The sequence below is a fragment of the Saccoglossus kowalevskii genome, chromosome 20 (assembly GCF_978046115.1).
Source record: "Saccoglossus kowalevskii chromosome 20, keSacKowa6.1, whole genome shotgun sequence".
In the NCBI taxonomy this organism is placed as follows: Eukaryota; Metazoa; Hemichordata; class Enteropneusta; family Harrimaniidae; genus Saccoglossus; species Saccoglossus kowalevskii.
In genome coordinates this window covers 16,569,575-16,594,990 of record NC_140660.1, presented here as the reverse complement: position 1 = coordinate 16,594,990, position 25,416 = coordinate 16,569,575, and the positions used below count along the sequence as shown (strand labels likewise).

At 33.4% G+C, this 25,416-nt stretch overlaps 2 long non-coding RNA genes across 2 annotated transcripts; both read left to right on the top strand.

Annotated features, from left to right (window-relative positions):
- Positions 1–22,819, top strand: LOC146730067 (uncharacterized). Its single transcript, XR_014927878.1, has 3 exons — positions 1–12; positions 1,104–1,202; positions 22,600–22,819. It is a non-coding gene; the product is annotated as an uncharacterized LOC146730067 (long non-coding RNA).
- On the top strand, positions 2,926–6,320 carry LOC144355487 (uncharacterized). Its single transcript, XR_014927876.1, has 3 exons — positions 2,926–3,024; positions 4,112–4,309; positions 6,107–6,320. It is a non-coding gene; the product is annotated as an uncharacterized LOC144355487 (long non-coding RNA).
- Positions 22,820–25,416: the final 2,597 nt, after the last annotated feature.

Below are 25,416 nucleotides of genomic sequence, written 5' to 3'. Positions count from 1 at the left end.
ATGACGTACCCCGTAAGAAATTATTTAAATATATACAGGACAAAAAATCTGACTTCTTGAAAATGAACGAAGAAGATAAATTTCGATTAATTATGACAAGCTTTGCAGGAATATAAACTGCACAATTCATACACACAAGTATGAACTTAAGAGATGAAACATAGCAACTCCATCAAATTAGTCTGCAGGTAGTTTTAATGCAATGGCATGTTTAGTAGTTTTATTGTTATACTAATTTCCATGTTTTTTCTTCCATTCTTAGTTACATTTATTCAATGTTTTATTCATGATTTTGGTGGAGTTAACTGTATTTCAGTTTTGCTTTGTCCTAAACAATGTTTTTTCCTCGTTATATAATTATATGTATTTAATGTGCTATTTGTGATATTAGTTGCGTGAAGTATTATTTCTGTTTTTGTTTTACAACCATACATGTAGTAGATTTTCGTGTTGAATAAAAAATATTATTATCATTATTATATTCAGATGGCCCAAGTTGTCCATGTCACATGTATGATATTGGGTACCCTATTCACCCAATCTGTCAACTGCCAATTAATCTCAAGATTGGCTATCTAACCCAAATGTCAGACCAATCAGAGAGCAGCTTGCTTTCTTGATATTTTTTTCATTTTCCTGGTCATTGAACTCTCCATTGCATTCAATGTTGTTGAAAAATGTACATACATGTACCAATAATATATCCATAGTTCTCCTTTAGTTGCCAGAAAATTAATTATAATTACACATGGTTTCTTTCTTTATTACAAATCTACCATTGGCCAAGTTGATGCCCAATATTAATGAATTAAGATAATAGTCATTATTACTCCTATGAATAGAAAAATCATGAAAACTTGTAGTGCATTTTCTCATGTGTGCAAGTGAATGGGGCAATACAAAATGTTGGAATTATGTACTGTTTCTGTTCTGAGTGCGAGTACAGGTCAATGAACCAGGTATTACGTAGCTTATTTAGTCATTTCATGACATGACTTAGATTTCCACAATGATAAATGAATAAATCATGTTTTACTGACCAAATCATCTACAGCATGCATTAGATATTCATGTTGTACTCTTCATTATATTTTGTTTTCCAGAGGCAGAATACTCCATTACATTTGGCTGCAGAGATTGGACATACACCTGTTGCAGAGTTGTTATTAAAACATGGTGCTGATATCACTGCTGTCAACGATGTGAGTATACTGGTGATGTTCAATGAATGCATGGTTGTTGTGAAAGCAATGTCTAAGGTCACAAGTAAATTGTGATAACATAAAAAATTTAGTGGTTTAATGTTGAGAAATACATGTAATGTACAGGCATGTGAACCCAATCACCTCAGCCACCCAAGCCTGGAACTTTGCATGTGACACTGTCATACCCCCCCCATGCAATGATTGCTCTCACATCCATGTATATGTACATACATATGGATGTAAAAATGCCCCAAAAACCTGGAATTTTCTTTTTATGTCATAAAATTTACAAACTGCTGTTATACGGCATAAACTGAATTCTAATTTCCCTGTCAAGGAATCATTTTGTACACATTAACTTTCCTGCATGTTGAATGTAAAGTCATGGGCTTTGGCTGCAAATGACTTGTTGTATTTTGTTTATTGATAATGAAGTGATAAGGTATAGTTGGGGGGGGGGGGGTTCTGAATAAAATATGGTACACAAGCTGAAGTAAAAAAAATGCTTAAAAGGGGTGTCAGTTATTTGATGCATGTACAGTGTTAGGGTAGTCAAGTGTGAAAAAAAGAATTTCATGAATTCATGTTACCTCAACTTGGAAACAGTATGATTTTAGTACATGTAGGGTATCTATTTTAAGTTTCTACACTTGAACAAGGGTATAATTTTACAAAAGTAAGTTCGTGTTTAGCGTTTTTTTTGACAGGCAATACCTCAGCAGTTGTACCCGGTCTGACTTTGAGTACCCACCCCATCGATTTTGATTTCATTAAAACAATGTAGTTACATATGACCACATTGTAAAATACCATTTAATTGGAATCCAAAAATGGAGATAGATTTACCTCTGTGAATCTGTACCTATATATCCAGATATATGCCTGGCTTGATGATGTTACAATTTCACACATGTCACATGTATGTACACTCATTTGATGACCCAATTTGAGATGGTTGAATGCTGGCAATTTTATTTAAAAACAAATTATAGGCTTTGCCCAGAGTTTTATTTCTTTAGCATTTTCAACTAACATTTTCCTCTAAATCTAAACCCCACAATGCATCGTGTTTCAAGATTTATTAAATTACTTACAGTAACCTATACTAAATCATGACTTACTCAACAATGGTTAGAACGTTAAACCTTTTGCCCACATATTTCTACTACCGTTAAACTAAAAGTCTAGTGAATTCTTCACAAACACCCCACTCCTAGACCACAGAATCATACCCAATGTTTTTTGATAAATTCAAAGTGAGTCTGCGATAATAACATAAATTTCATCATAAATCACAGTATAGTTCATGGTCAAGGTGATCAATAGTCTCAATGTTTATATTTCGTAGTTGATTTCAGTCTCACATGATATAATAATTAATGTGTTAACGATAGGAAAGTGTCAAGATGGACTGTGATTATAAAACTTTTATTGCAAAAGATGTCTTACTAGTATTTCGTGGCATGGCTTAGATTTATCGGCTCAATTGTTTTCAATTTTGCCATTGAATTGCGTGTTTGCACTGAGTGGTCAATTTCAGACGTATTCATCAGCCGAAATTCTTTCTTGTATGCGGAGGAAATTCACAAACCTTAGGGTAAGTATCAAAGTCCTAATCTGAATATTGATTCATACGAGTTTGTTTGCATCTTTTATGTGGTGAGGCATGATGAATTTCAATGACTGTGTTTGCCGAGATCCCAGGAAAGACTGGTGTTTTTGGGTATACTAGAGATACAATGTGTCAGTGATAAAAGATTGCTTGTAACACTGTAGTAGAATGGAAGGGTGGCATACGTATAACACTAATTAAACCAAGGTATGGATACTGTCATAATCTCTTTCCAGAACTCCAATTAATACCCTAGCTTCCAATCCAGTCTGTTTCTCCACTTCACTATTTTTGGTAGCGAAGTGGAAAAACAGACAACAGAACCTGGGGTATTCAATCATGTACTACCACCACCCATCGTTCCATGGCTCTTTGTAGTCTTACTGCCCTCTACAGAGTAAATAAGAAATACAGGTCTCAACAAAAGTGATGTGTTCCACCTCTGACATGGAAGTTCCATATTTTGTTGATGTTTGTAAATTACAATATTACCGGAATATCATAAAGTCATGGCAGCATCATATGAGTTGTTCAACTAATGGTTGGTCTTTATAATCAATCACATATTAACAAAACTATTTCAATTGGAAATTTCTGGTGAAAGAAAACAGTGATATTGGACATTTGAAAGTTTATTATATTATTATAAATGAAAATCCAGTTCCTATATGACCATTGAAGGGCATTTGCATTGTCATAATTTGAGATATCTTAGTTGATTTTAGAGTGAATAATTAAAATTAAAATGATTTGGAACAACACCAATACATGTTGAATACATAGTATTCACCAAGTAATTTATATTAAAGGAACCTAAAAAAATAATATGTACTGCTTTTGACTGTTTTAATATTTATTTGACCTTTTATGCTTTTCTTTTTTTCATTTTCTGTTTATGTGCAAATCAAAATTTATTCTATGTTGTCAAAGTAATTTAAAATTAAACATTACTGCTCAATCTGGTTTTCCATATCAATACAAATTTTGTTTCATTGTTAGAATTCTTGGTTAACATTGCCCTTAATTTGTGTAATGTATTTGCTTTTTGTATTTAAAATGTTGAAAAATGTGTTAAAATGTTGTCTCAAAATTGTGGCATTCGAAGTTAAACTAGTTACCGGTAAATGACCATAGGTGGTGCAATTTGCTTGTTTACTTGTGTTTTCTTTCGGAATGAGTGGTTGCTAAATGTCTAGTATTGGCGTCTTTAATAGAGTGACACATATTGCTGTAATACCACATACTTTGAATCATAATGACCATGCTGATTGTGTATCATGTACCGTACTTATAGGGACATGCATAACATCATTCCAAATCATGGAAATCAGAAGCGAAGGAAGAGTAAGACGTGTACACCCATGGTTGCAAGTGGTATGCGTACTGACATGGGAATTGGAATTGTGTGTGCGTTTTCATTGATTATGATCACTAATGTTGAGGTCTCTACATTGAATCCAAATTGAGCCAAGTCAGTGTGTTTGAAAGTCTGGTAAGTATGACACATGTGATAGACTGTCACATGTCTTGTTTTTTTATTAGTTGCAATGTATTGTCAAGTGACACCTAATTTTTTTAGAGGATGTGGGGCGGCATAATCCAAGGAGAAAATCAGCTTTCAATGGTACAACTATTTTTACATTTTAGTTTAGACCGTCATTGGTTAAATATTAATTATTTTTTCCAAATATCATTGAACATTCCACTACTTGATGATTCATTAGTAATTGGATTGTCCTGCATATCTGGAACAAAGCAATAACTGTAAAAAATAAAGATGTCAAACAGCCAGGGGAACAAAAACTGAAGTAGACTGAGAATCTGCTGCCACTAGGTGGTGCTATACAATGAATCTAATAGCTGGAGGGTGCTACAATAGAGAATACTGAACAGGCAAGGCTTTATATGTGTAGCAATTAACCCAATTTATACTGAAAACAGATTTAACACAATTACTGAAAAATACCTAATTTCCACTTTTATTTTTGATGTAGGGATGAATCAGTGAAAATTTTACAGTGATCCATACAATAGATGATTTAATTCTTATTATTGTTTTTAGGTATTTAATATATGCTTATTATAATGCTCCTATCTAAATTCTGTAATCACTAGTAAACTTGTTAATAATATTTACTGTGTTTTAGGAAAAGTTTGTAGAACATTATTTGTAACCTCATAAAGATTTTGCCAGCTCACCTCCAGTCATACAAACTTGAATTTTGCTGATTGCTCTATTTAATATAAGTGTACTTACCGGCAATTCCAATGTATTAATTCATACATGCCATGAAATAGGAATATTTTTTGTCAGGCAACCATTTCCAGTTAATTAATTATAATTATCTTACTTAATTACAGTTTTAGACTTGCACACAGTCACTTGTTTATTTTTAGTTCCACTGTTGACTTTGTCAGTCGCATAATTTTTTTATTTTTTCAGCTTCTTTTTGAAGCCTTATTGCTTTGATACTTGGTGTATATGTACTTTGGGCAGACTTCTCAACTTCAATACGATTTAGAAGTAAGGATTTATCAGCTGATTGTATTTATGGCGAGGAATTCAGTGAAATTACAAATATTGTGAGCCATTTAAAATTGACTTGGTTAGGCAAAACAAATCTTGCTTCTTTTCACTGTGCACATCATCTTGAAAACAGTGCTTCACACTTTTTTCCAATGTTGCATAAAGTGCAGCCAAATATACAAGTGTACATGTATGATAGAATGAAGAAATTTTGTTTTCTGTTGGCCCTTGCTATATGTGAGACTAAGTAGTCATGTGCATTATTTTATTTTTCTTGATAATTATAATCCTATATTTACTGTACTGTATATTTACTCTATTAGAAGCGCATCTCCACTAGAAGTGTATATATAAATAAAAAATCAGTTGTTATACTGAATTATTAAAATATTACTTAAAATATCTAAACTTACGCATGTGCATTGATTGCACTACTAATACAGCAAATATGGTATACTATTTTTAAGTTTGAATTAAATTGTAATTGTTGTTTTCTAACTGTGTACCTGTGGTCAGCGCTTTGTCACTGTGTCATTTTGGTCTGTTTGCTCTGAAACTATCGGATAAAAGTGATATTCCTGGTCCCATCCCATTTCCAGTTACTGTTATGTGAGCAACTAGAGAAGATCGAGTGATGTGAACAGGGAGCACATCTCTCCAATTTTGAGCAATGAGTGTGACACAGTGTACATATGGCTTTATTTATTAAAGTATTGATTGCTTGACATCTACATATATTTTTTTTCTCTACATTAAATTTAGATTTCCTGACTCTCCAGTATGGTGGCATGCTATCACAAAATGGATGGCTCTGTGCAGCATTCCAAGCTGTCCTACCACATACATGTGTCACATGTATCTTTAAGAACAAAGTCACAGCCTCCATCATGCAGTCTTCAAAATGAGTTCATAATTGTGAGTATAATGTCAACTATTCTGTTTAGTTACAGGATGGTTGTCGTTTAATATGCAGTGCATGTTTGATGTTTTCATGTATTTTACATAAGTTGTATATTTCACTGTAGACTTGTATTGAAAACAATGTAACACAATGACCATCATTATTTTAGCTATGCTGTTGACTTTGTAGAGAGGAGCTTATCATTTGAGTGTTTGTCGGTGTCTGGTGTTATTCATTATTCAATACTGCTTGTTTCAGATTAGATATTGCTGCACACCACTATATTTCAGAACCATCTGATTCTTGGCAAGACTGTTCTTAATGAATAATGATTGTGAGTCACTTATAATTAGATGTTGTACGCCATTGGGTATCCATCATTGCTAGTTTGATTGTCATTGTATTATTATCAACAATCATACCATTCATTTTTACTTGCATTTTTTCTATAAGTTCCTATTTTTAGCTCCGCTGTCGACTTTGTCGAGCGGAGCTTATCATATGAGTGATTGTCCGTCGTCGTCCGTGTCAATGTTTTACTTTTTCGACTTCTTCTTGAAAACTACAAGCCTGAATGCTTTGATACTTGGTGTATATGTACCTTGGGTAGACCTCTCTTAGGTTTGTTCATTTCATGTTGATATCTTCAATTCTCTTATTTTGGTGAATATTTTTGTCATTTTTGGTAAAAAGTGATATTTTCGACTTCTTGTTAAAAACCACAAGTCCAATTGCTTTGATATTTACATATATAGGTACTACATGTGGACCTCTCTTAGATTTGTTCATTTTGTAATGATATCTTTAATTCTCTAATTTTGGTGAATATTTTTGTCATGTTTGGTAAAAAGTGATATTTTCGACTTCTTGTTAAAAACCGCAAGTCTGATTGCTTTGATATTACATATATAGGTACTACATGTGGACCTCTCTCAGATTTGTTCATTTTGTGATGATGTCTTCAATTCTCTAATTTTGGTGAATATTTTTGTAATTTTTGGTAAAAAGGGATATTTTCGACTTCTTGTTAAAAACCAAAAGTTCAATTGCTTTGATATTACATATATAGATACTACATGTAGACCTTTCTCAGGTATGTTCATTTCATAATGATATCTTCAATTCTCTAATTTTGGTGAATATTTTTGTCATTTTTGGTAGAAAGTGATATTTTCGACTTCTTGTTAAAAACTGTAAGTCCGATTGTTTTGATACTATACATATTGTTCATTTTCTAATGATGTTTTCAGTTCTTTAATTGAAATGTGCATTGCTAACAGTGGAGCTATCTCAGCCGATAGGCTGCTTGTTTTATGTAGAACTTTATTTCTTGTATATCTTTATCTTTTATTTTAAGCTCCTTTAGTAATACTTGCACATAGTGCTTGATTATTGACATCATTGATGGAGCCTACTCTAGCAAGGATTTGGCCGAGACCTTGTGAGATTTTACTGTCTATTGCTGTGAACATAGGCACTTGTTGTTGGTGTCAATCAGTTTCTTTTGGTGTTGGAATCAATCCTTCTTTTCCAATTCTTTGTAGAAGTGTGTCATCTTTGAAATGCGTTGATGGTTTTCTGGGTGTGAAGGAAAGGGTACTCTACATGCATTTTCAGTGTTTGATATGACTTTCTATTACAATGTCGTTGGTGGTGGTGATTCAGTGACCATATTATCTGATTTTTTTTTGTCTGAGTCGGTGTTGTTTTCGTAATCCTTATTTCTGTATCTAATGGGTTTTCTTGATGTTTTGACAGTTCTTCTTCCATGTCTAACAGTGCTGTAAGCAATCTTGTTTAGATCTTCCATGAGTAACATGTGTGACTGTTACATTGTGGTGTGTCATTAGGACCAGGAAAAAATTGTAAACATTTAAATTTAAAAATTTAAATTTAAAATATGAGAAGTTGATATCAAATATGATAAATGAATGGTGAACATTTATTAACATTTACCTTAAAAATCGCCCAGGTTGATTGTTTGGATAATAGGTTATATTTTGGGAGATCACTGGAACCAAACATTGCCCAAATCTATACTTGGTAGCGTAAAAAATAACTGTGCATATGATCAGAAAAAAAATTATTATATGTATTCTATTTAGTGTTCAAAATAAGATTTCAATTAACTACCTTTTAATTCACACTTTAACTTTTTATGCAAAACTTAAATCATTATTGTTTGGCAAATTTAAAAAAAAAAACATGTTGCAAACATGAAATCCCTTGATGTACATGTCAACTTACTTCTCCAGTGATCCCTATATATTAAATGGAGATCACAACACATCATTCCAGCAATGATTCATTCTTATTTGTTAGTACTGATATTTCTAAGGTGTTGATGTCATTAGTTTCACTGGTGTAAGTTTTTGATTATTTATGTGGGGATATATATACACCTAAAAATAATTAATTGCTGTCCAGCCAAAATAATTTGCATCTAAAATGTATCAGCTCGGTCAGGTGATATCCTATTTTTAATTCCTGATTGGATGTAGTTTGAAAATGGGGCTTGTAATTTCACATCTATCTTTTTTCTGTATCTCTGACATGCCTCAACCAATCACATTCAAATTTTACACATACATCATAGCACACATATGTACAAACACAAGATGGCCAAATGATAGTGATTGTATTGTTAAAATGCAAAAAATCAAACATTCCTGAACTGGATCTATGTCATTGTTGACATATTTTATTTAAAAATTGGGATGTACCTTGAACATAGTGATAAAGATATTGTTGCATGTCATTGTTCAGGATTGAATATAAAATGGCTGTTCCAGTGCTGTATCTGACATATTTTGAAGAAACACTTACAGAAATCATTCGATTATGGCTCAGAATAATATATGGCAAATTCCACATATGATTCATGATATGCACTCACTTTGTTTGAAACACCTGACAATGCAAAGTGTGGAGCACATTTTTAGAAAAGGATAGAAGGTGGATGGATAAACCACAGTGCAGATGTGCTAATACAATAGAGGATAGACAGTAAAAAAATGTCAATGACTTTGAAAATAGTCTGTCAAAAATACAAACTACAAACCATCAACAGAAAAATAATCATGAGATGGCTGACTTGAAAAATTACTGATCAAAAACAGTGTCAACGAGCTGATGACAAAATTAAAATAATTAAAATCAGGCTCACTCACATGAAAAAAAGCATGACAAAAACATGCAATTCAAGCATGGCAGGTAGTAGGTCTGCTATCTTCCATGGTCATGTCTTGCTGCCATGAAAAAATAGTCAATCAAAAACACTGACCACAAATCATACAAGCTGGTGACAAAATTGAAAGCAGGAACCGACTGAATTGCAAAATTACTGGTCAAAAACAGAGACTACAAGCCGATGACAAAATTGAAATAATTAAATGCAGGCTCTGACTGACACTAAAAAGCTTGGCTAATACATGCAATACAAGCATGGAAGGTAGTAGGTCCTACTACTTCCATGGTCATGTCTAGCTGCAGTGAAAACAATAGTTGGTCAATAACACAGACAACAAATCATATGAGCCAGTGACAAAATTAAAAGCAGGGGCAGACTGACGTGAAAAATAACAGGGCAAAATCACATGAATTTTCGGATTGGCACCTCTGTTTGCCCCCACGCTAACAAAAAAGTCTTGTCGTCTACTTCCTATTCTTGTCAGATAACTAGGCCAAAACACAAATTACAAGTTTAGAAAAGCCTGTCTTTTTATTTAAAGGAAAAGTCTAGACATGTGTAAGAAATGTAATTTACATTTTTTTTACACCACTTTCCATTCTCTAGATATTCAACTTTTTATCACTATATTAAGTAGTCCACCATCTTGTTTCTCCAGCAATGAATTGTGGGTAAAGTTGAAATCATATCCACTGTAAATTGCATTCTGCAACATTTGTGGTGCTCTTTCATCTTGGAGCATTATATTGTTGATCTTGACTTGTCCTTTTACTATAGACGCCCATAATTCGCTACTAGAACATGTGGTACCAAAAATGGACCATGAAAAGACGGGACCCTCATAGATGAGAGGACCAACATACAATACAGTAATGAAACAAAGAATGAAAATACACTAGTCCATGAAGCATACAGACTCGGCATAGAGATGAATGGTAATAGCATACTTAATTTGGTATCTGGTACCAAAAATTATTTGCACTATTTAGAATAGGGATAAGAATATGATAAGTCATGAGGAAATAATGCTCCAAATTGTAACACCAATCTAATCAACATAATTTTCATTAAACTCAAAAAATATATTTGAAAACAAGAGTCAACAAATGCATGCTAATAAAAACAAACCAAAAGAATAATCTGCGCACATATAGACTGCTAAAGAAAAATTGCCAGTATAAAACTCGGATAACTACAGTAACGAATGCAAAACATAGAGTTTAATTGGGAAATTAAGAAATAGAGAAAGGACGATACAAAAAAAATACCTTGCAGTGGCAGAAAGTGCACTGCTTGTTGACGAAATGCACTTCTTACTTGAATGCAAGATATATGAAAATGAGAGAACTGAAATTCAATACTTTGCAACAACACAAATACTAATAATTTGGTTTCAATGTAACAAATAATAACAAGGTACATCTATACCTGTTTCAATGCCATAAAAAATCATTTAAAAACTACCAGCTGCCCTTAAATAAAAAACACAGGAGTTCTTTCTAAGCTTTCTTTGATTTTATATTTTTCTTTTACCATGAAGTTCATAGTATCTTTTTCTTATTGATTCGACTACACTGAAGTCACTACACTCGGCAGTGTTTTGTTTTGTTTTGTTGACTGTTGACAGTTATTTGTTTTGTGTTCTTGGATTAACAGCGGTTATTAGGTATATTATTTTCACTTTACGGTATATCGTAGCCAGTACCAGCATAAATATCAGATTTTTTGGAAGCATGACATTGTAATTTAAATTTCGTTCATTTATGCCGTGTGATGACGTTACCTTCAGAGCCTTCCTGTGATTCAGAGTCCCATGTTGACTATGCCAGGCTGTTTACTTACATGTACTTGCTGTCAGTGTCTGACTGGTATATACAAAATACGACCAAGAGAACGTCAAAATAAGAAAAAAAAATATAAAAGTCAGTGTCAAGAGAGCAACAGAGCTACTACTGTAACAACAATCTGTCAACATTTTGTAGTCACAACAACCATGAACAAAATATAATTTAAAATTGTGGTGACTTAATTTTATGTCTATCTAGTTGTTCACATGTTTTCCTCTTCATCTACTGGCATTGCATTGTAAAATAGAGCTCGGAAATACTTTACATGGGTGCAGACACAAGAAAGGCCAGTTCATAATAAGTCGTATCAGAGTTTGTGTCAATATTGCGTTAGTTCGGTGACGGCTATTACTAGTAGTAAAGAAGCGTCTTCGTTGTACTGTCTGCGTTGTACATGCATCCATGGTCTGTGATTCAACTTCAACTGCAGTTGTTCATTTTTATGTCAGTGGATGTTTTACCGCTTATAGTCTACGTCAGCACTAAATATATGTTGTCGTTCACACTCAGTCGCTTTCTGAAAGTGCACTCAGCACTTTGTTTGTCTGGTGATTTTGTAAGTCGGGCATCTCCTGATTTTTATTCTGTTGATGGTTCGTAGTCTTTGTTTTTGACAGACTATTTTCTATGTCATGAAGGTCGGTCATGAAAATTTTTCACAGGGCATCCGCACTCTGTGTTTTATGCATCCACACTCTATTGTTTTCTCGTCTGCCCTCTATCTTTTACTAAAAGTGCGGTCAGCACTTTGCATTTGCCCTTTGCGTTTTTCACACCTTTTCAGATATATATGACAGGGTCCATATATCTTTCTCTTTCTATTTTGAGTAATGTACTAGTTAATTATTTTGTTCTTGTCATGGTTGATTGTAGTCCACTCTTTTTATTGGGATGACCGGTGTTTAGCTCATAAAAATCACTGTGAAAAAGTACCATAGGTTATTTTCATTGATTTGTTAATAAATACTGACACAGCACCACCAACTCTGCCCAAAATATTCTACCCATTCACTGACAGAATTAAATGCAGTATACCAAGGAAAGGTAACCATGTTTCAACTACAAAGATAAAAATCAAAATTGTCAGTTTATTTAACCACTCTAACCACCATGATTTGCCAGTGAATCAATGAGTTCTATTGTTATTTCGCATGTTCACATGTAATTTAGCAGATTTTACTTATCAGCAAAAATAAAATTAGGCAAATAAGAAATGCATTTACAATATTCCATAAGTTTCTATTATTTTTCTTTATCTCCGTACCACATTGTCTTGGCTACAACTGGCTCAGAATTTTCTCTGAAATCTGGTGCATTTGATTGGTTGTGAGCTGATTTCTCTCAAGTTGTCCACATTTTCTTTTTTTTATTTCAACTGTTTATTATCCTCTCTAAGTGATCCCATCTTTTATCTTTCTAACATTCACCTTCATAATTAGGTGTTTTCATTGATTTTATTTAATTTGGTTCTCCCGCTTGTCAAGCATTGATAGCATGTCTGCACCTAAACCCATCAACACTCCACTTCCAATGGTGGCTTTCCTTGGCATATGTAACTAAGACGTGTTTTTATAGTTGTTTGGGTCTTGGTTTGTTTACACATCTGATATTGTAGTGTACATGAATAGGTTTATTGTTTAGTTTTTTTTCCCTTTTTGTTAGAACTACTTATTTATTACTTTTGTACCCAAGCTAAATTTAACTTTAACAAATAAATAAAATAAAGATTATTATTATTATAGCAAGCAAAAATTGATCAGTATGTGCAATTCAGACCATAATTCTAGAGTACTGCCTCTCAAAATTCAACTGTTTCAACGGCCTTGACATATGAGTATGTCATATAATGGATGATCACAAAATTAAAGCCAATTTAATTACAGTTCCTATATATATCTCTTAACAACACAGTGAAACATAACCAGAATATTATTTTTGGTTCATGTTTGAGTACATTAAAGAAAATTTAAGAGTGAGTCAGGATACAGTCTCTATTGGGCCACTCAAGTTCATGTGAGGCAAAGGCTTTGGAATAGGCTATGGTGCATATACCAATAGGTAATGATGCACTAGTCACAGCATTTCTTTTTCATAATGGAGTACATTGCCAGCAACGATTGATTGCATCATAGTACTATTTATCCAAATATACTCCCACACTCCTGGATCACTGTTACATGTAGTGATGGAATTTGGCAATAAATATAAACGGGGGCTGTGCGCATTGTCAATGCTTGTGATTTTTAGATTGGAAAGTGGTCGACTGATGGCCATTATTTTAATAAATGCTGTTCAAACTTCACATATGCACTAACATAATATTATCACTAACATTTTATTGCTGTTAACCAATGGAAAGTATTTCTGAGGATTCAATAAACTTATTATTAGTATTAAGTTACATACTTTGCCATAATGTGAAAATTCGATTGAAAATAGATGACTGTTTCAGTTTTGTTTACTTTATAGCATGACTTGTGATTTGATGATGGCCGTTTGGTTTAATTCTAAAGTGTCCCTTCTCTGACCAATTTACTCCACATTCAACATTGGAACACAGGACATTGTTTTGACTTGTTTCAACTTCTTTATTTTTCAGTATATGAGAAGTGCATGAGTTTTGCTGTTGGACTATCAAACACTGTTTCAAGCACAAGAGAGACTTTCAGAAGCATACCACTGATGCTTGAACGAATATAACTTTGTACCTCAATAAAAATATCAAGTTATCACTACCTTAATAACAACATAGCAGCATTCCTCTGGGGCATCTCAATTATAAAGTATACATTTCTTGCTGTGAAAGACACCCAATTTATTTTAGCTCTGTATTTCACGTAGAATCCATTAACATATGTAACTATTTCAAGTTTACCATGGCAATATTCTGCGAGCTGTTTTTTTTCAATCATTAAACTGCACTTTTTAATGCTGTTTATATGCATGTGTATTAAAATATATGTGGTATATGTATGTGTGTATACAAGGTTATGTGGTTTGTTTCTGAATCTCGCACAGCGTCATATTGGATTTGAAGAAGGATCTAGCTGCAATAATGTGTCTGACTTCTTCTCTCACATTATTTTGCCATATATCCTTCTTCTCATCCAATATGGCACTGTGGGAGATTCATTTTAGTTTAAATAACATGACTGAGGTGGAAATAATCGGTCAATATCCACATTTTACACTGATACCTCAAGAACCACATCAGATTTTCATAAAACTTTGCAAATAGGTGCTCTGGGTTAAGCAGCATATGTGAGACTGGGATAGCCCACCTGTTGGATCTCAGTTGAAATATGTGCATATTTATTACTCAATTTACATAAATTAGACTCATGACTCTTGACTAGAGCTTTTGATTCTGAGAAACACTTGTTTTGAGAGTCAAGCTAGTAGATTTATTATTCAAATTTGTTTAGAATTTAAAAAAAAATGACATTTGTCTTGGTGTTGTCACAAGCATTCAACAGATGCTCATTTGTTTTACCAAGCATTGGTCTGCATTGTCTGTTTCTGAATGTGAATATGTTGCTAACTGTTTCCTCATCCAGTCTACATGTGGTATCCTATTCCATGTTTGGTACTTTGTATTAGGTGGCGGGTGGTCGTGATTATGCCGGGGACTTTAATAAAACATATGTGTAATTTCATAACATACATCTCAGTAAATTTCAAAAATACTTTTTTTGTTGGGTTATCTGTAAACTACAAATTCCATTTTTACTTCCTGATTTTGTACACACAGCATTTCTGTGGATGAAGAGAAAAATATTTGCAAATTTTACTGCATACTAAAGTGAAAAAAATGGGGGAAATGTAGGAATAAAATATTAGTATGCACAAAAATTTGTAACCTCCTAAGTTTCGAATTGGTAATTCTTTATTGTAGATTCAGGTTTGTGGGAACCATCGTTGGTTGCCACGCTGTCTTGCAGTGACTACAGACTGCACATGGTGGCAAAGTTACGCGTTCTTTTTGAGCTGTTAACTCTCATAATATTCATAATCTTGGCAATAATGTTCGTCTGGCTCTGAAGAAAACGATACTTGGGGGTGAACCATCAGAAACTCTGGGGGGGGGGGGGCATGGCAGAAAAAAAACTATGCAATATATTTTTTCCTTAACTTAGGTTTGTGCTAATTTTATTTTTTCACTAATGAATTCTAATTTTTTTTTCTACGAAATAGACATGCAGATTTTTTTCTGTTATTTTCATTTTTTTTATTTCAATTCTGTCATCCCCAGAGTTCATAATGGTCCTCCCATTAGAGTCCAAAATTGTATATTAGATTTTTTCTTTCAGACAGTTTGGGAAACACACTGCTAACATTCATAAGCTCTGCCACAAGTGGAACATATTGAACAAATATAAAAAATATCGTTATTGCTCCCATACCTCCTCACCTGGCATAAGGTTGGGAACTAGGTCACATTGACTGGCATATAATATAACGGGAAATGCCGCCATGTCTAATGATTGAACTAACATGATTATGGATGGACCATTAGATTTTAGAAGGGAGATGACAAATTAATTTTTTTTTATAAAATTACATTAAAATATACCATCAGTTCTATTCAGTGATGCATATGAATTTTGCATCATGAAATAAATTAAGCATAAAGGCCACACCTTTGTATGACATTGTATAAACAATTAATCCATGAGTCCATGTCCAATTTTTGACAGATTTGGTACCAGCTGTGTGGACTAATGTGGTATCATTGGATGGATTTTGTGTTAAAGTAAAATTTAGTAGCTTAATAAGAATATGGAGAGGTCAAAGTTCATCTGACATGAATTGCACTGGTTTTGTGAATATGTAAATATCACTGTCAATAGAACAGCAATATAATCAGCTCATTCAGTTAAAGTACATTGTCACCTAGACTTTGACTGTATTTTAGGATATGGATATTATATCAAAAATATTTATTCAACCTAAAATACAAATCATGAATGGATCCCACAGGTAACAATTTATGAAAAAGTTGGAAATACATAAATAAAGGGAATGAGTACTAATATTAAAAAAAAATCCCTGGTCTGACTACCCCTCTCAAAATCCGACCGTCGTGAGTCAACAATTGCATTTCCTAATTCTTGAAAACTACCAGCTCAATTGCTTTGATACATAGTATGTTGGTACCTTAGGTGGATCTCTGTGTTCATTTCATGACGATATCTTCAATTCAATTTTCAATTTCAATTTTTGTAAAAAAAAAAAGCTATTTTTTTTACTAAACCACCAGCTCAATTGCTTTAATACTTACGATAGTATCAAATTGAGTTGGCAGTTTTTCAGGAAATCTTATGGGTGCATTGCTCGACTTGGCTACCACAATGTTCATGTAGGACAGCAGGAGCTATTTTGACCGTTATGTCGCTTGTTATCATTTACCAAAATTGTAGTAATGCAGTTGTGCTTGGTTGCTAAACGACTACTGGTTGAATTATGACCACAAAAATGCTCAAATTGGTACTATTGGGGCAAAACGTCTTCCTATAGTTTCTGCTGTATCACTTTCAAACTATATAGCATAGCAGTCTGATACAAAATACATTTGGATGATTTTTACCGGTAGTTCCTGTTCGGGGGACCTATAATTCGGTCTCCGTCCGTGCGTCCGTCCGGAACCACATTTCAGAATCCTTTGGACCGATTCCGTTTATTCTTTGCATGTGCCTATGTAGGACATATGCACACACAGTGGTTTAGCGAGTCGATTCAAAATGGCCGACTAGCAGCCATCTTGTTTTTTGAAAATTTTGTATTTTGGACATGCTTTGTCAGTTTTCATTCAAATTTGGTACATAAATTATACATGTTAGGATACATGTCCTCCGACCGACAGTTCGTCCATCTGTCTGTGCGTCCATCCGTACGTGCGTCAGTCCGGAATCATATTTCAAAATCAATTTCATGTTTCAGAATCAGATGAATGGTATGGACAGAATAAAAGAAGGAATCACACATGTCAAATAAACTGGCTCCACTTTGAATCATGTCACATTTAGTGTAAATAATTATTTGGCACTAAAACAGTCACTAAAAACTGGACAGAAACTTGTCATTGACAATGACTTGTATTTTAAATACCTTGCCGTGAATTTTGTCAGACTGGACTTTATCTACTTGTTTGCCAATTCATTGTTATGGTATGTTACCTATGAAATGACAAGTTAGATTTCATTCTCGCCTGTGTGTTCTAGTGTACTAGATCTTACTGCACCCCTTTATTACTGCACCCCTTAAATAGTACCTAGCACCCCCTGCAGTAACACCTAGTTTTTATCGCACCCCGGGGGCAATACTAGCTAGGTGTTATTGCCTCCCCTGGTTTTATTGTCCCCCTTTAAAAATTTAAAATGTCATACATATGCTTTGATTATTATATATTATTTAATAGCTGCAAATATGTTCAAAGAAGTAATGGGACATTCTGTTGTTTTGAGAGGTAGTTGTATTAAAATTACCTTCCTAACATACTATTACCATTACAAATGTTGTGTTGGACAATATTAATGATATTGTGTTTCTTTGTGATTTAATTTGTCAGTTTGTCAAAGTTATAGCCTGTACTCATTTGCTTGCCCCCCCAAAGTGTAACATTCTATTTTATGACCTCTGCTCGGCTGTATGTACTGTATATTTGTTTATTCGTGGAGTTACACAACCAGCTATGTTTGTCCTCTGTTTGGACCGTATATACTGTGTACAGGAAATTTACAAGATGCAGAATGTACATTCTGAGATTAATTTCACAAGAAAGTTCATACTAGAGCTTGCTGCTGTGCATGAATGTTGCCTCGTCTGGTGGATGTCGATCATGGGGAGATTCGAGCGAAGAAAGGGTTTAGAAGACGCGAATACCTCAAAGTATGCACTCAGACAGTACACGGTTGCATCAACCTCCGCTGCGTGTCTGTCAATACTCTTTCTTTGTGCATACTTTACAGTATCCTCATCATAACTTCATATTATTATTACATATATGAGTTTATTTACATGTATCAAAGACGCAACTTTAAGTCATTTAAGGTAGAGATGCAGTTTACCTGACAGGTATTTTAATTAGTTAATTAGGAAACCAAGATGACCTCCCATGTCCACAAAACTATATATTTTCAGAAAGCTTATTGTATGAATTTTTAAATTTTGATAGTATTTTTTTTAAGGACATTATAGTTTGAAATAGGCACAAAAATGTGCTTTTTTGGTCAAAAGTGATTTAAAAAAATAGCTTCTAGGCTATGCTTCTGTGTTGTCAAAATTGGTTTACTGGTACATCTTTTTACTATGAAGAAAGTGCCGTCTTGAAAACAGTCTACCGGTTGTCAATTTTGCAGGGCAGCAGCTCAAATTTAACTACTTCAAGTTTATGCATAAATTAAAACCCAGGCTAGTTGTCTGTACGATTGTCGTAACACTGTTCAACCAAAAACAATGCCCCGATGGGTTTTGAAGATAAACACATTGTCAATCATTTGTGAAAATTTCAAAACAATAGGTCAAAGCGTCTAGAAGCTATTTTTTTAAAGTTCTGGGATGGGCACTAAAAAGAAGCTGAGATAATTGCTAATTTGCATAACAATTCCCTTAGTAAGAAGTTTGCTAATGCTCATAATTAAAATGGCTGTAACAGTTCCAAATTTAAATGTATTATCATTATGTAAAAAGTTAAATATAGTGCATAATATGTTCCTTTTTTGATATTTATGTACAGCCTTGCTCATTCTTACAGTCTATAGCCAAGACTGTTTGAATAATAAAAGCAAAAAAAAAAATTCACTCCCAAGTGCCCACAAACCTGTATCTCTACCTTAAGTCCTTTACAATGACTTGTTTTCATACAATTTTATTTTCACTGAATCATATCTTCAGCGAAAATAAATAATGAAGAACAGTACATTTTTCAATATAAATATTTCAAATAAAAATAGTTTTTAGTAACTTCAATATTTAAATGCCCATTTTATACGAGACCTACCAGTGTAATTGTGTGTTTGTGTGTTTGTGGGTGCGTTGGGTGTGTATGTGTGCGTCTGATACACATGCACTTACAATTATTCCATTGGATTGGATTGGTTCAAAATGGCCGACGTCACTTCAATTTGTTTATTTGACTGGAGGCAACTCAAATGTCTTTCATAGATGCCTTAAGCAATTCATGAGAGCACCCACAAGGTTCTACTGCACCCCTCAGATTACTTGACAATAGTATACAAATATTTTGTATGATATAAAATTGGTATATGCTAACTGGGTGCAATATATCCTAGCTAGTTTCTACTGCACCCCTCAGATTACTTGACAAAAGTCTACAAATATTTTGTATGATATAAAATTGGTATATGCTAACTGGGTGCAACATATCCTAGCTAGTTTCTACTGCACCTCTCAGATTACTTGACAATAGTCTACAAATATTTTTTATGATATAAAATTGGTATATGCTAACTGGGTGCAACATATCCTAGCTAGTTTCTACTGCACCTCTCAGATTACTTGACAATAGTCTACAAATATTTTGTATGATATAAAATTGGTATATGCTAACTGGGGTGCATTATATCCTAGCTAGTTTCTACTGCACCCCTCAGATTACTTGACAATAGTCTACAAATATTTTGTATAATATAAAATTGGTATATGCTAACTGGGTGCAATATATCCTAGCTAGTTTCTACTGCACCTCTCAGATTACTTGACAAAAGTCTACAAATATTTTGTATGATATAAAATTGGTATATGCTAACTGGGATACAATATATCCTAGCTAGTTTCTACTGCACCCCTCAGATTACTTGACAATAGTCTACAAATATTTTGTATGATATAAAATTGGTATATGCTAACTGGGATACAATATATCCTAGCTAGTTTCTACTGCACCCCTCAGATTACTTGACAATAGTCTACAAATATTTTGTATGATATAAAATTGGTATATGCTAACTGGGGTGCAATATATCCTAGCTAGTTTCTACTGCACCCCTCAGATTACTTGACAATAGTCTACAAATATTTTTTATGATATAAAATTGGTATATGCTAACTGGGTGCAATAGATCCTAGCTAGTTTCTACTGCACCTCTCAAATTACTTGACAATAGTCTACAAATATTTTGTATGATATAAAATTGGTATATGCTAACGGGGTGCAATATATCCTAGCTAGTTTCTACTGCACCTCTCAGATTACTTGACAATAGTCTACAAATATTTTGTATGATATAAAATTGGTATATGCTAACTGGGTGCAATAGATCCTAGCTAGTTTCTACTGCACCTCTCAGATTACTTGACAATAGTCTACAAATATTTTGTATGATATAAAATTGGTATATGCTAACTGGGTGCAATAGATCCTAGCTAGTTTCTACTGCACCTCTCAGATTACTTGACAATAGTCTACAAATATTGCTGAATGGCAGTTGTGTAAACTGAGATAGTTATTAAACATGGATTGTATTTGTTTCTGTTGAGAACACGGCTTATGACAGAAATGATAGATATCAGAGTTATGTCCATTACCACAAACAAGCATTCCAGTTTTGGTGATAAAAATTAGCTCAGGGACATTTTTCTACAAAATTCACTTTCATTCATAAAAACAAAAAAAGGCTTTATAAGAAACCCATTTCTAGTAGAAAGAGGCATGAGGCAAGGGAATGGCCTAAGTCCACTGTTATTTAATATATGATGACATTAAAAGACATATAAACAGGGGGGAATAATCCCCCATCTTTGTGAAATAATACACTGCCATGTTTACTATATGAAGATGAATTAATTCTACTATAAGAAAGCAATTCAGGTTTGCAGAATGCACTAAGTAGTCTTCAAATTTACTACAAAAAAATGAAAATTAAGCATTGATATAAATAAATCAAAAAACATGGTATTCAACAAAAGCGACAAACACGTTAAAAATTTTCCCATAGATGGTGTAGAATTAAAAAGTGACAACCTGCACTTAAATTAGAAAACAAATTGTAAATTTGACTTGGTACAAGAAGATCTTAAAAATAGAGCTATGAAATCATGCTTCAGGATGAAACAAGGTATTATTCTCAGATACATAACTATAAAACACACCTTAAAATGTTTGATATGAATATCATGTCACCAATGGAACATTTACACTGGAAATATTGCAAATACCTACACAAAGTTAACAGCAAATTGACCTATTTAATTACAGCAGGTATAAAACAGATGATCAAATACTGGTCTAGAATAAACAAAATGCCTGCAATTTTATGGGTAATGTATATGAAGCATACAGTCTCGGCTTAGAAACAGACAACTCTGGCATCTACAACTGGGTCTCCGATCCGGTTCAAAACTTATCCTTAAAGATCTAGATATAGACCATTTGTGGCATGAAGAAAAAATGCAAAACGTGAACAGTGTAATTATAGATAAAGTAATATCAGAACAAATTTGAAAACAATTGTAAACTAATTTTTGGACAATGATAACAAAAGGGAAAAATCACAAAAATAAATTGTGCACTTACAGAGAACTGAAAACAGACCTTGATTTTAAAAACTACTTACACATACCCTATAGTGATTACGGTAATACCCATCACAGGTCAACAATGATAAAATTAAGGATTAGTGCTCACAGACTACAAATATAGACTGGGAAATATAACAACACAGATATACCTGACAGAAAATGGCTATTTTGTGAGTGAACACCATAGGGGACGAAGAACATATTTTTTGTTAACATGTGATCTTTAGGCAGAAGAAATAAAAAAACTTTACCAGCAGTTATCACCCCCACATTTAGCAAAGTATAAAGAAAAACTAAAATATGTTTTGAATAATAAAGATGAGAAAACAATAATACAAATAGCAGAATACATAAATAACTGTTTCAAAACAGCAGAAGAAAAACTGAAAAATAAAGTCAGCGACCTCAAGTTAAGGTCATGTACATGCACATGCATTGGTAAACCAAATATTCACCAACACAAATCTGAAAAACAATCCAAATTATTTTTTCATTATTTTTCTCTACTTTAATTTGCTTGTTTATTTTGTTGTTTTTCTTTGCTTGTGTTTATTTTATTTTATGAGTCATTAAAAGAGGTAAACAAAATAGTGCTCTTTCACCTGGGAGCATTTTGTTGTTTGTCTGGTCTTCTCCTTTAATGTTCACCATTATTTGTATTCAAAATTATTTTATCAGTGTATCCTTTCAGTTAACATCACTAAAATATTTTAACCCAGGGTATTCCGTCATAGATTGCATTATACTGATCAAAGTAATGTTTTCATTTCCTTTCCAGGACCAGAACACTCCATTACATAGAGCTACTGTGTTTGGACACACACCTATGGTTGAATTGTTATTAGATAAAGGTGCCAATGTGAATGCTGTCAATAATGTGAGTATGTTGCTGGTACCAGTGTAGTGTATAAACACACATGCATGTACCAGATTTATTGGGGAAGAGAAGCTATTTCGTAACTACATATAATAAAAAAAATTAAATAAATAAACAAAAATTTTGATGAATTAAAAAAAGTTGTGAATCTGAAAATTATCCATGGAAGTTAATTGCCAAAAATATTCCTCAAATAGAATTAATTTGAAAGAGTTTTGCAAGCAGTCTACCACACTACCACACCAGCGCCATTGTAGGATGTTTTCCAACAGTTGCTGTGTCAGGGCGTCCAGGTGAGGTCAAAATGACCACTACCCGGTAGCTGTAGTGAATTACACCATCGCTATTCACATATACGTCAATGAAATTTGCTCTACAAGAAGTGCACTGTCTCCAATGTAATTTGATTTCCAAAATTAAATGCATAACTATAATAGACTATCAGGAATCTTATGGAAACAACCAAAACTAAGGGATTAATTTACAGCCAGGCTGCTAGACATGGGTCTTTAAGCTAACAATTTATGCCAACTTCTTTTAACAGATTCATACTTCTTACAGCCATGAGTGGGAATAAATCATAGACCAGTTGAGATTTTTTCTAGCCAGAGAGCAGGTTAATTGAACAGCTTTTAATTTCACCTTTTTATTCTAAATTAGTTAGCCCAAACTAATCTTTTTTTAATATTTCACAGTGGATTTTTTCTAAACAAAATGTTGGTCACTATTAAAATGACATATCCTAAATAATAATAATAGCATAACGTGTTACCGGTGGAAAAGTGCAAACAGGGAATGACATTCAAAATCTTTACAAAATACACCTTTTTTCGTGGTGTGCCCTGTATCTACAATTTTCATTGAATCACCAATTATGGCGTGTTTGCTCTAAGTGGACGACTTCAGACGGATTCATTGGTAAACATTCTTTCCTGCCTGCATCGGAAATTTACAAACCTAGGTAAGTATTAAAGTCCTAATCTAAATATTGAATCATATTACAGCTTGTGTGCATTTTGACGACAATAAATTACTCCAAAACCTATTAAGGTATTTGCAAAGGTCAACATCCAGGGTATCTTCAAGTTGTGTTTGAGTGATTCATTTGAAAAACACTTATTGAATGAAAAGTATTCTCTGAAAAATTTATGTTAAAGAACTGCAATATATTTTGCTAAAAAAAATTAATAAATTCCAAAGAAGCGTGATTCTGTGCATGTACAGCTTGTCTGTTTTATTTACTATTGGAAATTTCATGTGTTTGAGACTTCCAGGTTCATTTACTGTTTAAGCATCATTATTATTCATTCTATGTTGCCAAATTAGTTTACAATAACATGATTTCCATCTGTCTTTGCGAATCAAATTTAATTGTTGTAAGAGTTTATATTGAGCCATTTCAAACAAAATGTACACAGTAAGTTTTGCGGTCAAATTTATCACAGGGATGATAATGGCATTCAGATTTAAACAAAATGAACTGATTGAGTGGCCGTAGATGGCGCACCGCAGCATGTTTACGCGTGTCGTTTTACAAGTGAGAGTAAGCGATGAGTGTCTGCATGGCATTACTGTTAACTTATATTGCTGTAATATTGCATAATTTGAATCTGCTGTTGGTGTATTGTGAACTTGTAGGTACACCACTCAGAATCCTACAAAAAGGAAGCAAGAGGAGATTCTGAAAATTACAATGAGCTCGCGGAAAACTGGATTATGGATTATGCCGCATTCGTTGATTGACTCTGCCTGAAAGTTTATGTGTGTGCCTGTTCGTTGATTACATGGTGGTCACCGTCGCTTCCTTGAAGTCTCTAAACTTATTCTGTATCCAAAGTGTGCCATGTCGGTGTGCATTTAAAAGTTGGTCTGGTAATGGAGCTCCGTGATCTGGTAAGCTTATCACATGTGATCGAATTTCAACGGTACTTGGACCTCGGGTTTATTTTGAGTTAAATTTGATACCTATTGTATATTCTTGTGGTAAGAGGACATTTTGTGTCAATTGAATTGTTTTATGATGACACATTCATTTGTTTTTTTGTTTTTTTCAAATTCAAGAAATAGTTGTTGATGAGGTATATAACCCTTCGTATTTGTGTTGTGAGTCTTCGGGTATATGGACATGCGACCGCTTTGCGTCTGCTCGACTGTCAGAGTCGTGATTGCTATAAAATTTCCAATAATTTCAATGTATTATTTATTCATGCATTATGCCATGAGAGGTGGAAAATATCTTGTCATAATACATTTCCAGACGTAATTAATTGTTGACCGTTGTGTGCTCATTATTGTTTTTTTCTGGTTGATTCGGTAAAACTGTTTTCACTGACATGACTGATATATACAGTATTATGCTTCACTAGATCCCATAGTTGGAAAAAGTTCATTTTGTGCCTCCAAACCCCACTTTAAAATTAAATATAAAGATTCTTTAATTATTCTACTACATTTTGTGAGAGTGACAGTGTATTATATTTGAAGGGGATAAATCAATTTTTTGCCTCCACTTTATAACCAGTTATATAATTAACAGTGAGTGAGATTGTTGCTGCATTAATGTCTTGATTAATTAATGTCTTGTATTTGAATTTGTGGTGAGGAATTTAGTGAAATTGCAAATATTGTTTAGCCAAATTGTTTGTCAGTTTCAGATCAGTTTAAAACCTGTACCCCACACATTTATTTTTAATTTTGTATACCAATGAATGTTTGATG